Here is a 14431-nt window from a genome sequence, read left to right on the forward strand (position 1 = left end):
GAAAGGACTGGTGAAATGACTGGTCGTTATGATGTGCACTGACCACCATGGGGCAGATGCTTAATGCAGGAGCTGCCCCAGCTGAAGGCCCTAGGCGGGTGCCAGTGGGGAGCCTCCCTTATCACCCACCAGTCACCTGCAGAGGGAGGTGACTGGTGGTGGTGGGTGGGGCCAGCAAGCAGGCAGTGCCAGGTCAGCCAAGGTAGGTGCCAGCAGGGGCCCCCCCGATCACTCGCTGGTCTCTCCACAGATCACCCTTGATCGCCAGCCAGGCCTAGGGACCCTACCCGTGCATGAACTTCATGCACCAGGCCTCTAGTTAGTTAATATCAGCTTTCAGAACAGTCATTTATATTTGATCAAATTCTGCCTGCAAAATTTGAAGTAAATAAATACATCTATACACTTAAAAAAAATCCTATGTAGCTGAGTGGTTAAGAGCACAAGTGTAAGATGTAGAATGCCTGAGTTTTAGTCCAGATTATGCCATTTACTATTATGTGATTTTAGGGAATGAATTTAGCTTTTTTAAGTAGCTAACTTTTTTAAGCAATTTAGCCTTTACAGTTTTTCATCTGTAAAATGGGAATAATAATAGTACCTGCTTCACAAGGCAATTATATTGATTTAAGTGGTTAATATACATGAAGAGCAAAACATAAACAAAAACACTTAACAAATGTTGGCAATTTGTGTATTTCTTCAATACATTTATTTAATGGATGGCTAAATGGTAGTTATTTCCCCCAAATGTCATGCACTTATAGGCTCCCAGTAATACTGATAATAATATATATAAAACAACCCAAACTTAGACATAAAATCCATTAAGTCACTACAAAATTATTATTCAAGCCAGTAGATTGCTTTAGATTTACTCTTGCATGTTAAGGCCCCATCCTTCTTGGCACTTGATGTCACAATATAGCACAGTGGTCACAATCTTCTTCCATAATGCCACAGAGCAAGATGGTGGTTTTCTTTAGTCATGGCTTTCAGGAGACACACAGTTCCTCAAAGAGAAAGTGGTTACCCCAGTACAGACAACAACCAAATGGTAGAGCCTTCATAAAATTGAACTTCTTCTTTACCCTACTTATCTCTGAACCTAATCATTCTGATTCTTTTTATTTTTCCTTATAAATGTGTTGACTCACTTAATTTTTCTTTTGTTTTCCCCTAGTCCTTCATATGTGCTTTAAAATGTAATGGACTTCCACACTGGATAGAAGGGCCAGCTACTTGCCAGTGTGTTAATTTTAAATAGTCCCATCATTACAAACCTTCACATCCTCCAAATAAGACTGCTATAGTATCACCAAGGCTCTGCCTCTGGTGTACCAGACTTTTAACTCCAGAATGTGGTGTGCAGGGATGTGATTAGCTCCTGCCTTATGCCATGTATAATTAAAATATACCAAGCACAATACATTCTCTGAAGGTACTGAAAATATATTATAGTAATTCTGTATGCCTATTTTGATGAGTACAACCATGGTTTCCCACATTTTTAACTTCCTATAAATTTTTTTTGAAAGCAACACAGAATAAATGTGACAAGAAGATCCCACACCTGAGAAATCAATAGAAAAAAATTCTTGTATCTTCACATTTTGATTCTGTTAAACAGCACATTCAAACTTCTCAACCAGTTGTAAGAGGATCAAAGATAATTCAATTTTTTATAAAAGCAGTATCACCTCTCTTCAACAACCAAATGAAAATTGTAGCTTTTATAAAAACATTAAAATCACTCAATAATAAATTAGTCTAGCTGCTATGACTCTTTGGGATCTGAAAGCTGATTGTTGCATCCCCCTGTATTTTAGACAAACTTTTCTCTCAGGTCTCAATCAGAAAGGTTTTTATATTCAAACCATCTAATTCTATGTGGCACATTATGCTAGTCAAACCCCATGACATTTCTACATCCAACCCCCAGTAATAAGGGAAGGCTTAAAATATAAATAAGCAATTAAATAGAAGGAAGCAATTAGCTTTTATTTTATTTTACTTTTTTAAATTTCTTTATTGATTAAGGTATTACATATGTGTCTTTATCCCTCCATTACTTCCCCAACCCCCCCCCCCACTCATGCCTTCATCTCCCTGTTGTCTGTGTCTATTGGTTAGGCTTATATGCATTCATACAAGTCCTTTGGTTGATCTCTCCCCCTTACCCCCATACTACCCTACCTTACCTCTGAGTTTTGACAGTCTGATCGATGCTTCTCTGTCTATGGATCTGTTTTTGTTCATCAGCTTATGTTGTTCATTTTATTGCATAAATGAGTGAGATCATGTGATATTTATCTTTCTCTGACTGGCTTATTTCACTTAGCATAATGCTCTCCAGTTCCATCCATGCTGGTTCAAATGGTAATAATTCCTTTTTTTTTTTACTGCAGCGTAGTATTCCATTATGTAGATGTACCACAGTTTTCTAATCCACTCAGCCCCTAATGGGCACTTAGGCTATTAACAAATCTTAGCTATGGTGAGTTGTGCCACTATGAACATAGGGGTGCATATATCTTTTCTGATTGGTGTTTCTAGTTTCTTGTGATAAATTCCTAGAAGTGGGATCACTGCGTCAAATGGGAGTTCCGTTTTTAATTTTTTGAGGAAACTGCATATTGTTCTCCACAGTGGCATTCCCACCAGCAGTGCACAAGGGTTACTTTTTCTCCGCATGCTCACCAGCACTTGTCCTTTGTAGATTTGTTGATGATAGCCATTCTGACAGGTGTGAGATGGTACTGCATTGTCGTTTTGATTTGCATCTCTCGGATGACTACTGACTTTGAGCATGTTTTCATATGTCTCTTGGCCTTCCTTCTGTCTTCTTTCTAAAAGTATCTATTAGGTCCATTGCCCATTTTTGGATTGGGTTGTTTATCTTCTTTTTGTGAAGTTGTGAGTTCCCTGTGAATGTTGGAAGTTAAACCCTTATCAGTGATAACATTGGCAAATGTGTTCTCCCATTCAATGGGATTTCTTGTTGTTTTGTTGATGGTTTCCTTTGCTGTGCAAAAACTTTTTATTTTGATAGAGTCCCATTTGTTTATTTTCTCTTTAGTTTCCATTGCCCTAGAAGCAGTATCAGTGAAGAAATTACTTCAGCATATGTTTGAAATTTTTCTGCCTATGGATTCCTCTAGTATTTTTATGGTTTCCCATCTTATGTTTAAGTCCTTTAGCCATTTTGAGTTTATTTTTGTGTATAGTGTAAGTTGGTGGTCTAGTTTCTTTCTTTTTTTTTTTTTGCATGTATCTGTCCAATTTTCCCAACACCATTTATTGAAGATACTGTCTTGACTCCATTATATGTTCATGCCTCCTTTGTCGAATATTAATTGAACATAGTGGTTTGGGTTGATTTCTGGGTTCTCTATTCTATTCCATTGATCTATATATCTGTTCTTGTGCCAGTACTAGGCTGTTTTGAGAACAGTGGCTTTGTAATACAGCTTGATATCTGGTATTGAGATCTCTCCTACTTTGTTCTTCTTTCTCAGGATTGCTACAGCTATTCGTGGTCTTTTTTATTCCAGATGAATTTTTGGAAAGGTCATTCTATGTCTGTGAAATATGCCATTGGTATTTTAATGGAGAGTGCATTGAATCTATAGATTATTTTGAGTAGTATGGATATTTTAATGATGTTGATTCTACCAATCCATGAACATGGTATGTTCTTCAATTTGTTTATGTCTTCCTCTATCTTTTTTCAGTGTCCTGTAGTTTTCCACGTATATAGGTCTTTTACCTCCTTAGTTAAGTTTATTCTTAGGTATCTTAATTTTTTTGGTGGCTTGGTAGTGATAAATTCCCTTAGCCTTTTTTTTTTTTTTTTTTTGTCTGTGCAGCTCCGTATTTCCCCTTCAATTTTGAATCATAGCCTTTCTGGATAGAGTATTCTTGGATTCAGTCCCTTGCTTTGCATCACTATGTAAATTTCCTTCCATTCTTTTCTGGCCTGATGTGTTTCTCTTGAGAAATCATTTGATAATTTAATGGGAGAAACCTTATATGTAACTTTCTGTCTCTCTCTCTTGCAGCCTTTAAGATTCTCTCTTTGTCCTGAACATTTGACATCATAATTATGATGTGTCTTGGTGTGGGTCTTTTCAGTTTCAACTTGTTTGGGACTCTCTGTGCTTGTGTGACTTTTTTCTTCCCCACATCAGGAAAGTTTTCTGACATTATTTCTTCAAATAGGTTTTCTAACCCTTGTTCCTCTTCCTGTCAATCTGGCACCCCTATTATTCTAATGTTGCTTCATTTCATGTTGTCCCAAAGTTCCCTTAGGCTCTCCTCCTGCCTTTTAATTGTTTTCACCAATTGCAGTTCAGTTTGGGTGTGTTTAGCTTTCCTGTCTTCTAATTTGCTAATTCAGTCCTGTGCTTCTCCTAGTCTACTGTTAAAACTTTCCAAGATGTTTTTATTGCAACTAAAATCACTCTTTATTTCTTCTTGATTCTTATATAAGTTGTTGATTTTTTTCATCCATCTGGTTTATGAATGGTATGACCCTTTAGTCTGCATTCTTTTTCTGACATGTTGCATGCCCTCTGTTTCACTTAGCTGCTTTTCTGGTGATCTCATTTTCTTTCCCTTTGGGGGTTTCTTTGTCTACCCATTTTTTATCTCACCAACTGATCTAGATGTTGAGTTGTGCAGGGGCTGCTCCTTGGGTGGTAGTGGCTCCTCAGGCTGCGGTTGTTGCTTGTGTGGTCACAGCAGCGGCTGCTCCTCAGTTGGCAGCGGCTTCTCTGGTGGTTGCTGTTCACAGCAGTGGTGGCTCCTCTGGCTGTTGGGGGCAGGCTGCTCACACAGCTGCTGTTCCTCAGATGGGGGTGGGCTGATCACAAGGCTGCTGCTCCTCAGATGGGAACGGGATGCACGTGGCTGCTGCTCTTTAGACAGGGGCGGGTTGCTGGTGAGGCTGCTGCTCCTCAGATCGGGGTGGACTGCTCACATGGCTGCTGTTCCTTGGATCGGGGCTGGCTGCATGCTACTGCTGTTCTTCTGACGGGGCAGGCTGATCATGTGGCTGCTGCTCCTTGGACAGGGGCAGGTTGCTTGAAGGGCTGCTGTTCCTCATATGGGGGCGGGCTGCTTGCACACCTGCTGCTCCTCAGATGGGGGCAGTCTGCTCACATGGGCTGCTGCTCCTGAGATGGGGGTCAGTCTTGCTTGCACGGCTGCTGCTCCTCAGACAGGAGAGAGCTGTTCATGAGGCTGCTGCTCCTTAGATGGGGGCAGGCCACTCACCCTGGCTGGTGCTTGTCGGATGGTTTCAGGCTGCATGTGGCTGCTGCTCCTCGGACTGGGTCGGGATGCTCATGGAGCTGCTGCTCCTTGGATAGCGTCAGGTTGCTCACACAGCTACTGCTCCTCAGACAAGTGCAGGGTGTGGGCTGCACGCAGGTGCTCCTCCTCAGATGGGGGCGGGCTGCATGGGGCTGCTGCTCCTCAGTTGTGGATGGGCTACTTGTTGGCTGCTGCTCCTCAGATGGGGGAGTGGGCCACTCACACAGCTGCTGCTCCTTGGACAGGGGCAAGCCACCTGAGGCTGTTGCTCATAGGCCTGGGGCAGCTTGCTTGCGGGGCTGCTGCTCCTTGGATAGGTGTGGGCTGCTCACTTGTATGCTGCTCGCGTGGTCACAGTGCCCTGGGCTTTCTCCAGGGGTCCTCCGTCCTTCCTGGCTGCAAATTTTCTCACCAGCTAAGTCTCCTTCGCCAATTCGGGGTAAATGCTCATCCATTTGCTCCAGGACAAGGCTTGGGACAGGTTCATCTATTCCACAGCCATTTTGTCTCTCACAATTAGCTTTTATTAAAGAACATTGAGATGATTCAACTTCATGGTTTGAAGTCATCTTAAGGTGCGGCTTGCTCTACTTTTTTTTTAAATTATTGATTGTAGAGAGAGAGAGGAAGAAAGAGAGAGAGGAAAAAACATCAGTTTGTTGTTCCACTTATATATGCATTCATTGGTTGATTCTTGTATGTTCCCTGATCAGGGGATCGAACCTTGCTACTGCAGCATATGGGGATGACACTCTAACGAACTCTGCTACATGGCCAGGGCCTCTACTTATTTTTAGCAGCAATAAAACTTACATCTCTTCCTATGTTGCCATTATCTATGCAGTCATAGAACTAACTAGTATTTAAAGTATTTTCCATGGTGGAGAACAGCAAAGTAGTCTGGGGTTTTCAGGGCAGAGGGAAAATGAGGTTTGTTCATTTGTTTGTTTTTCCTTTCAAAAAGTTGTATGATCATAATAGAAATACTCCTAACTTGCAATGGGGTTACATTCCCGTAATCATCATACTGTTTTTCATGCCAATGAGTTCTTTATCCTTTTTTTTTTTTTTGCTCAATCCCTCCACCTATCTCCAATCCACCCCCCACGCCCTGACAGATGTCAGCCTGCTCTCTGTCTATGAGTCTGTCTCTATTTTGCTTGTAAACCCATCATAAATGGAAAATATCATAGCTTGAAAATGCATGTAGTACACCTAACCTACTGAACATGTAGCCTCGCCTAGCCTACCTTAAACATGCTCCAATTGCAATATCCAAAAACTGTCATAACACTAGAGTCTGAGTCATTAACCTTGGCAACTGCCTGCCTGACTGGGAGCTGCCATTAGAATTTCAAATTTTAAACATAGGTAGAAAACATTGTTACATTTTAACTCTCTCTTTTAAAATTGTTTCCTGTAGATTAAATTCTTATTTCATGGCATCACATGCTCATTTTACTTATAAATAAGTTCTTATCTGAGTTGAAAAAAAAGAAAGCCTGTTACAAATGTGAAGATTGGAACAAAGGTTAAAGGAAGCAGTGTGATATGGAGCCCTTAATTATCATGCCAGGCCCCAGAGCAGGACTGAAGTGGTGGTGACTAACAGGTGGTGGAACGTGCCCTCCTCCAGACACAGAGATTCCCTTATCATTACAGGGGGAACTCCTACGCATGAGCAGTCTTTCTCTTTAACCTGGGGTGGCAGAGGCCTTCCTTTTTCTGGTCATCAGGTCCTGAGAAGGGACATTGTCTATAGTTTCAAGGAGGGTAGGACTAGTGGGACCCAGATACTAAAGTAGAGAAAGGCAATGGGATGGATGGTGCTCTACATTGGGGAAATCATTCAGGCCATTATCACAAAAAGGTATCACTCAAATCAGGGCTTTAATTCTAGTAAGGCTCAGAAGAGATGGAGTTTATGTAGCTGGTGGGTAAGGTACTTCAGGGGATAGAGAGAGTCCTGCATCAGCCATGGAAGAGACAGCAGAAATGATCTATGGATTGGCCAAGAGTCACTCAGAATCCCCTTGAACTCTGATGGGCCAGGTGGGGGATTGGCTACATAAGCCAGGAAGCTGGTCCTAGGGCTGCCGAATTGGACCTCAGAGTTTCTCTGTGAACTATGTAGAGTAAATATCATTCCCACTTTGACAGCACACACGTGCATGCGCACACACACACATACACACACACACACATCAATTCTATTAAGGGACTCGGAATCAAAACAATCTCATTAAAGTTGGCATATGGGAGCTGGCATCAATCAGAAAAGGTGGCAAAGAGAACAACCACTGACAACTCATCAACTCATGTGGCTTCTCCTGTGGTATGGCCTTGCCTGGTCTTTCAATAATTGGTGAGGACAGAAGTGCCTATAGGTCCTGAAGGACCAGGTTAAATCCACGCCACTACAGCAAGAAAATACCATTGCTTTCCACAATGGGGACACATTTTGACTGAAGGGAAGTGTGAAACGGAATGAGAGGGCCAGCATTCATCCTCATTTATGGCACTGAGGGTGTATCATTTGGAGACAAGCAACAGGCATTCAGAGAAATGTTGAAGCATTATTGGGGGGTGGAGGGGTAGGACACAGTGGAGTTCTATGAGCAACAAAGTGGCATCATAAGAATGAGAGACTTGAAGGGGAGAAGAACTGTATGTGGGCTTGAGGAAGAGACCTAAGGAGAAAAAAGCAGGTGGGAGAACAGGAAGTTTCCTAGGACACCCATCCTTCAAAGACTTTGAAAAGCCCTGAGAGGGCTCATTTTATCTGTCAGGCTGCGAGCATTTTAATGTTTACTTTTCCTGTTCTAAAATACCCTTTAGACATTTACCTGCCCCTTTAGTAAAGAACTTTGATACAGTGAGGTAGGGCATGGGGGAAGGACATCATAAAAATGGGTGGGAATTTAGATGGAGTGGGTCAGATTGATTTCTAAAGTAAGCATGTTAGGTGAAAGTTGCTTATATTCAAATTTTACCTTGAAAATCACATAAATCTCCCATAACACAGAGAATATGAGGTTACTTCAAAATAAAGCAGTTCACTTCTTTGTTCAAGATCATTTGCACATTTTTTTCATGGTTTTTTTCCACATAGCATGGACTGTGTTGGGCTTAACTGCATCCTTGGGTTGATTATTACAATTGAGGCAAGCAACCACATGTAGTGTGAATTCCCTTTAACAAATGCTGAGACTTTACTCTGTGTGCATTCTAATGGGTGTGTCCTGATGGAGAATGATCAGGAGAGGACTAGTGTGATCTTCATCATTAGTTTCAAGCCTTGATGGAGAAAGGCTTGAAATACTTTAGTGGGTATTTGCTCTTTTCTGTGGAATCACATTTGGTTATTGGCAAGAAGAGGGGGTGGGGAAGGTAGGTAGGGAGAGAGAGAGAGAGAATCCTGGGAGTGGCCAGTGAAGACTTTTAGGCATGAGAGATCATAAAACCAAAAACTGTAAATTGTTTTCTACTTTGATAGGTTAGGGAAGATGACTGCTACAGGCTAGAAAACAGATGCACCCTGCCACACACAGGTTACATTTTGTTAATCTCATAACACTTTTTAAGAATTTATTACTATTTGTTCTTCCTGCAGTGGGACTACATATGCTCCTAACTTCCCCATGCATGTAGCAATTGCCTATCTCAGACCATGAATCAGTATCTCTACTTCATGGTACTTTCCTGTAACACCGCACAATTCCTGAAATGATCACTTTCCTGGTGGAGAAAACAAATAAAACATTTTTCTATTGTAAAGAGAATGCCATTTTGGTCCAAATTGTTTGGATGGAGATGAGATTGCTGTTTAAAAGTTATGGCTTTTCTACTCTTCATTCCCTCTCTAAGAGGGGAAACTTTCCTACTTGAGACCCATGGCCAAATGAAGCATTTTCACAGTGACTTTCTCATAGCTATGGGGCAAACAGACAGTGGGTCTTTTCTATATGAGCATAGTTTTGTTTAAAACATAACCATGATTAAATAAATCAAAACTAAAATATTAAGTCTCAGAGGGGAGTTTAAAAAAATAAACTACTTTTACCTCATCCTCTTCAGATGGACCCTCTGAGTATAATGAGCTCTGAGTCTAATTGCTAAGCTGGAACCTGTCAGAGATCCAACGTATAATGTAAAATGTAAAACTTGCTGAAACTCACAAAATCACTATGCTTGAAATTAAAATTATATTTTCAAATAGGAGGATAGTATGTTTTTTCCATTGCATTTTTTCTAGTAAATGCTTAAAATATATATAGCTTCTATAATTTTATTATGAACTAAAGCAAATGTTTATGATGCTTTATAGTCTATAAAGCACACATTCATATATCACATTGGGTAATCTTTACAACCACGCTTTGAAGCAGGTATAACTATGAGACTGAGAGAAGTTAACTTGAAATGCAGGCAGATAGGGCAGGGGTCCCATGGGGAACAAAGGCAGGTAGAACAGAGACAGAGAAAGACATGGCAGTTTGAGCAAGCCTAACCACAGGAACCAACCAAGCAGAAATAATAAAATGTTTCTGGATTCAAAGTGGGAGGCATGGGAAAACAAGGGAGGGCCTGCAGTAACAAAGTGTACATACACATAGAAACAGACATTTCAGGTCTATTGCTGGGCAAGAACAATGAGGGAACCAATTAGGAGATGACAGATATGTATGGAGCAGGCTTGTAGCACATATATACTCCTAGAATTACTTGCTTCGCTGGCAACCCATTATTTGGTCCACCTTCCCATTGGAGAGTCTGAATCTGCTTGTAATAAATTTTCCACACTTTTGCTTAAATCTTCTAGTCTGCAGAGCTCATTCTTCAGCATCATGAGACATGACCCCAAGAAAAACCCTCGGGTCGCCATTCCAGTTATCAGCTTTGGGGGCTCGGTCTGGGATCCAACCTCTCCACATCAAATGGTGAGCCTATGGACCCTATCGCTTCTTTCGATGTTTCCTTTGTAATTTTGGAGGCATTGCTGAGTGCCCATCTGCCACTTAATCAGGCTGTCATCTGCAGTGGACATTTTTCTCTTTCAGTTTCCAAATGGCCTTTGGGCCATTTAAAAATGGGCATGGGTCAGCCAGTTAAAAGCCATTACAGTGGCTGCCACATAAAAAGACTCCCATGGAAGAATGAACTGGTTGTCAGACTGGGTTAGAAAGCAGTAGCTTCCCGCCAGTTGCAAGACAAAATCCAACCAACAACTAAATGAGTGCTTGCGTCCCTACCCAGGCTCTAAAGATCAAAGAGTCAATTCCTCCCTCTGGATCGAGAATCTTGAATGTCCTAACATGAGTAAAGACCTGGCAGAGGTGTCTGGGGTTGAACCCTAAGACATTCAGGGGCCTCACAGGGACTCCAGAATACAATTATAACTAAACTCTGACCCATCCAGTAAGTGCACATAAGAGCTGGTCACTCAATACTGTGGGTCCTCACGGCTGTTTTAGACAGCCAGGGAGAGAAACTGAGGCATGTAAGAGGAGGGAAATGACCAGAGGTTTCACCACCTCTGGGAGTTTCTTCCACAAACAGCACACTTGGACCCACTACATACAGCCCAACCCTGGCCTATTCCCTTGTTAGGATTTATATTGCCGGAGATCTGCTCAAACTTTCCTGCTTTTTTCCTCCTCCTGCCCAAGGTTGGGGGTATAGGGACACTGAATTCTTTAGATCCTGGCCTAGGCTGGTTGATCTGCCATTCTTGGTATCTCCTAGCACAGATGGACCCAGCCACGCATGAGCGGAGTATTCCCTCATCCCCTCAATGCCTCCTTGGACCTGACCCGCACAGACCTGATTTCTTCCAGCAACTTGTAGTGGCCTTGTGGAGACCAGAGCGGATTTGGGTCTTCAATAGAACATTAGGGGAGCCATGGAGGGAATGCCCTTGCCTGAGGGGTAAACCTTGCCCCTGGTATTCACACCACACCATGTGCTGGTGAGTATTTAAAGTAAAATGGGGATGTAGATCAGGGAATTTTCCATACATTAGGGCATTAGATCACCAGACAAGATGGAGGAGGACTATAGGGTTTGGGTTTAAAACACTGTTCATGGTCCTTCAGCACTTTCTACAGTGCTCCCTTGCGATTCCTAGGACTTCAGTTCCTGGATGCCTTTTCTTCCTGACCACTAATGAACACAGAATCTTAGTCCTGGCCAAGAAGGGGTATCATCCTTTTTACATTTGTCCCTTCCTTGTGGTAGATATAGAAGGTCCAACCAGGCGGCCACACGTCTGATAAGTTTGGACCCAGGATGAGGCTGCCACTATTGAGCCCTAATTGTAGGCACCAGGAGTATGTCCATCCCTGCAGGAAATTTTTTGTTTGTCTCTTCTCTCTCTCCTTCTCAGGGAGGCTCAGTGGGTACTTCAGAAACATTGGAACCATCTCAGACACTTTCAATCCGGGACATGGTTAGTTCAGGCTTCCCCACATCTGGAGCAGGACGGGTGCCTGGTAGGACCACGCTGGTAAGTGTGCACAGTCCAGTAGGTCAGTTCTGTTAGTGGGCACACACTAACAGGTCTTTTTGCCCTAGATCTCACCAGTAAGTGGGACTAAGTCCAGCAGATCCTTTTTTGTGGTGACACACAAAGAGGCACTCATCTCACATCCCTTATCTAGGAGGTGGACACTCCAAACAGAGAAGGGAAGATCACAGAGGATGCTGGACATCCTTTTGTGTGTTTTCTTACAGATGGGAAGAGCTTCGTCCACATCCTGTGCAGATAGTCCTTTGGGCTGTATTCTTAAACATGGGGATGAATTTGACCTTCAACCCTTAAGAAGAAGTGCCTGATTTTCTTTTGTACCTAGGCCTTGTCTCAGTATCAACTAGCAGATGGAGAGACATGGTCCCTAAAAGTGAGCTTGAATTATAATACCATTTTACAACTAGGGAAAGTGATCAGAAATCCCATATGTCCAGGCCTTCTTTGCTTTAAGGGATAAATGAATCTGTATAAAGGCTGTAAGATTGACCCCTCTCTGCTGGCCATAATAACATAGGACTTGCCAGAGAAAAAAGCAGAGGCCACCCCATTACCAGCACCTTCATGTGAGCCCTCCTGTCCACCATATCCAGGACCCCCAGGGAAGGTATTTCCCCTGGTCAGGGGGCCCACACCTAGTGGGAAGCCAAATCTGACCCATCCTGGGGTTTGTACCCCTTAGTTGAAGAAGCCTATGGGGAGTTTGACCCTACCATAGTACAGGTCCCCTTCTCATTGCAAGATTTGAGACAAGAAACCCAGCTGCTAAAAACTCAGACATTTGCCCTAACCGGTTTGGCTCAGTGGATAGAGCATCGACCTGCGGACTGAAGGGTCCCAGGTTCAATTCCGGTCAAGGGCATGTACCTTGGTTGCGGGCATATCCCCAGTAGGGGGTGTGCAGGAGGCAGCTGATCAATGTTTCTCTCTCATCGATGTTTCTAACTCTCTCTCCCTCTCCCTTCCTCTTTGTAAAAAAACAATAAAATATATTAAAAAAACAAACAAACAAACAAAAAACTCAGACATTTGACAAAATCTTGCAGGTTCTTGGGCAAATTTGCTATCCAAAATAAATTGGCTATTATGGCTCCTACCTTTAGCTGGACCTCTAATCATAGTAGTCCTGGCCTTAACCTTCAGCCCTTGACTATTAAACCTCCAAACCCGCTTTGTTTCTTCTCATGTAGAGGCTTTCAAGCTACAAATTGTCCTCTAAATGCAGCCCCAGATGGAGATAACTGCTTTTTTCCATGGACCCCTAGGCCAGCCTCCTCTGATGGGACCTAATGATTGCTACCCCACAAGCCCACTGTCAGCAGGAAGTAGCCAGAGTGGTCGGCACCCCTACTTTCAACAGCAGTTGGGGTTTCCTAATTGGAGGGGGCACTGAGAGAAGTTAACTTGAAACACAGGCAGATAGGGCAGGGGTCCAGTGGGAAACAAAGGCAGGTAGAACATAGACAGGAGCAAACACAGAAGTTTGAGCAAGCCTAATAACAGAAACCAACCATGCTGAAATAATAAAATGTTTTTGGACACAGAGCAGGATGCATGAAAAACCAAGGGCCTGCAGTAACAAAGTGTACGTACACAAAGAAACAGAGAGAGTTCAGGTCCGTTGCTGGGCAAGAATAATGACCCCTCATTGATCAATCAGGTGGTGACACAGGTAGATATAGAGCAGGCTTATAGCACAGATATACCCCTAGAATGACTTGCTTCTCTGGAAACCCATTATTTGGTCCCCCTCCCCATTGGGAAGTCTGAATCTGCTTGTAATAAATTTTCCATGCTTTTGCTTAAATCTTCTGGTTCACAGAGCTCATTCTCTGGCATCGTGAGACATGACCCCGGGAGAAACCCTTGGCTCACTGTTCCAGTTATCAAGTCTTCATTGACAGATGAGAAAATTGAGGCTGGACCAGCTCAAGTTCCTTATCTGAGGATTCTAAGCTGCAAAGGGTCATGGGTTGAACTGTAAGCTGATATCAGGCTCTAAAGTCAGAGTTTTTTCCCTTAACTTGTGTCTTCTCATCTTTCTTCATTTGCCCCACATATTTCATTTGCAGATATTTTCCTGAAATCATGGTCCAATCACTATCAGATGAATAGGAAATGGTTATCAATGGCCTGCGTTCTTTTCCACAAGATTTATTGAATTCCATTCCATAAACATTTATTAATTCAGTGATGGTGACACAGGGGCTCACTCTGTATTGGGAAGGCAGAATATTACTCTAGACTAAAGACTCTGGAAGCAGATTGCCTGGGCTGGAATCCCAACCTACCACCTCCTAAAGATGCAACCTTGGGCCAGTTTCTGCACCTGTTTTCCCATCTGTATAAAGGATATGTTAGTATTTAGCTCATAAGGTTGTTATGCTAACTAAATGATACAATTCATAATAGGCACTTAGAACAATAATTGAGACTTATTAAGAACTAAATAAATCCCAATTAATATTATTTGGAAAGACAGAGATTTGTGGTGACTGTTATATTCAAATAACTATTTGAAATGCATAAGTAGCTTTGCCATCTGAAAGGCTAAGGGCCATGGAATAGGTATTAGCCAGGCATTATTAA

At 42.4% G+C, this 14431-nt stretch overlaps 1 pseudogene; it reads left to right on the forward strand.

Moving 5' to 3' along the window:
* Window positions 1-13826, forward strand: part of LOC102436146 — a 66174-nt pseudogene extending 52348 nt beyond the window's left edge.
* Window positions 13827-14431: the final 605 nt, after the last annotated feature.

Source organism: Myotis lucifugus, unplaced genomic scaffold (genome assembly GCF_000147115.1).
Source record: "Myotis lucifugus unplaced genomic scaffold, Myoluc2.0 scaffold_50, whole genome shotgun sequence".
NCBI lineage: Eukaryota > Metazoa > Chordata > Mammalia > Chiroptera > Vespertilionidae > Myotis > Myotis lucifugus.